The 2169-nt window shown below is 47.7% G+C and overlaps 1 protein-coding gene across 1 annotated transcript in view; it reads left to right on the forward strand.

Moving 5' to 3' along the window:
• Positions 1-1061: 1061 nt before the first annotated feature.
• The window catches only part of LOC138328016 (brain tumor protein-like), a 24782-nt gene continuing 23674 nt past the window's right edge, over positions 1062-2169 (forward strand). The window contains exon 1 of the mRNA XM_069274587.1: positions 1062-1222. The gene's annotated coding sequence lies outside the window, so the exon portion shown is untranslated. The remainder of the gene's footprint in view (positions 1223-2169) is intronic.

Below are 2169 nucleotides of genomic sequence, written 5' to 3' on the forward strand. Positions count from 1 at the left end.
CTCTTATTAAAAATGCAATTAGAATTTCAGAATATGTAAATTTCCATGTAAATGGAACTATAATTCATATTGGAAATTCCTTCCTGTTCATTAAAAGCTAATTAGATTTTATGGAACTACATAATACGTATCAGTGCAGAGTTTGTCCAAGCATCATGAAATATAAGTATTTGTTGAATGGGTTTAACCTGTATTAACAGCCAAGGTCATTGAAGAATAGCCTGCCCTGTTTTCAACGTATATAACTGTATGTTCTGGGAGGCTGTGGTATGTTCTCCTTGTTATACCAGAGATATAATAGTAAATTGCTCTTTAAATCTCTGGTGATACTAGTAGTGGAACTCTTCTCCTTTTTATATCTCACTGAAGCATCTTGCCGAAGACACCCAACTGAACATGTACCTCCCTTGATTATATTATACTGAGAACAGGCAAACCAGTCAACATGACAAGAATTAGGATCTACCAGGAAGTGAGGACCCTTCAGCCAAGGCTAAACAATGAACATCATTAACATAGATAAGACCTCATCTGTATAATTATGATTATACTTGATAGATTACATAATCAATACTTCATTAATTTAATCCCGTTAATCAAACCTATAATATTTATGGCCTGTCTGTAGCTTTTAATAAAATATGAAAGAGATTAGGCAGAACAGCTTTAATATGGAAGGGTACAAGTGGGATATGTCCTGGGACTGCGACCATGTTTGATAATACACCCCTCAGGAATATACCAGACACACTGCCTAGTCTGTATATGGATATTTATGACATATATGAAAGTTTATTGAATCTATAAACTTCCTTGTTCGCAAATCACACTCCACTGACAGCAGTAGAAATTGTTTACATTACAGGTTACAAATGTTACATTGTTATCTACATTACCATATATATACATGTACCTAGAATCATATATATACTGGTTTAACATGCACAGGTCAGTGATTATGCAGATAACAAAACTAAACATATCGGACTGTAAATTGCTATCTGACAGAAATCTATAAATAGGCCTCGGTAATACCTATTTTGTGTTTGTATACAGCCATGGTATAACAGATTACACACATACCATACACGGACTACACTATACACCAGTCTGTTAAATGTAGATAATTACATCACCTTATTAGGTTGGACTGTGCTGTATGTGTCTCCTAACCACTGGCTTTATATGATGTGCTTCTGTTAGGACCAATTCGACCTGACAGGTACGTAAAGTATTATAAGTAATTCACCTGTGTGTAAAGAATTACAATATAACTTTGGTCTGTCCACAGAGAGTCTTCATCATAATACAGGATGATGCCTATACTGTTGTCAAAGTTGAGTTCTTTACATTTAACATGAGCTGCCTATGGATATCACACATAAAACACCTCACTCACCATCCACCTTCACAACCATCATCAATAACCCACCAACCACAACACAACCCACCACCAAAACCCACACCCCCACCACAAAACCAACACACCATCATTAATAACCACCACCAACACCCACATCAACAACCCCCCACCCCCCCCAACCCACCAACCCAACATACAACTATTCATCACCCCCCCCCACTTACCCCAAATATATACCCCCCCCCACCAACACCCCACCCCCCCCACCCCCCCCCACAAACAACACCCCCCCCCCCACCCCCCCCCACCAACAACACAGCCCCCAACCCCCAACCACCAACCCCCCCACCAAAACAACCCCCCCCCCCCAACACAACACCATTCACCCACCCCCCACCCCCCCCCCCCCCACCACCCCCCACCCCACCCACCCCCCCCCCACCCCCACCCCCCCCCCCCCCACAACACACCCACCCCCCCCCCCCCCCCCCAACACACCACCAACCCCCCCCCCCACCAACAACCCCACCCCACCATTAACCCCCCCCCCCCCCCACCCCCACCCCACCACCCCCCCACCCCCCCCCCACACCCCCCCAACCCCCCCCCCCCCCCCCCCCCCCCAACCACCCCACCCCCCCCCCCCCCCACAACCCCCCCCCCACACCCCCCCAACCCCAACCCCACCCCCCCCACCAACCCCCCACCACATTACCCCCCCCCCCCCCCCCCCCCCCACCCCACCCCCAACCCCCCCCCCCCCACCCCCCCCCCACCAACACCCCCACCCCCCCACCCCCCCCCCC

The sequence above is a fragment of the Argopecten irradians genome, chromosome 7, assembly GCF_041381155.1.
Source record: "Argopecten irradians isolate NY chromosome 7, Ai_NY, whole genome shotgun sequence".
Taxonomy (NCBI): Eukaryota; Metazoa; Mollusca; class Bivalvia; order Pectinida; family Pectinidae; genus Argopecten; species Argopecten irradians.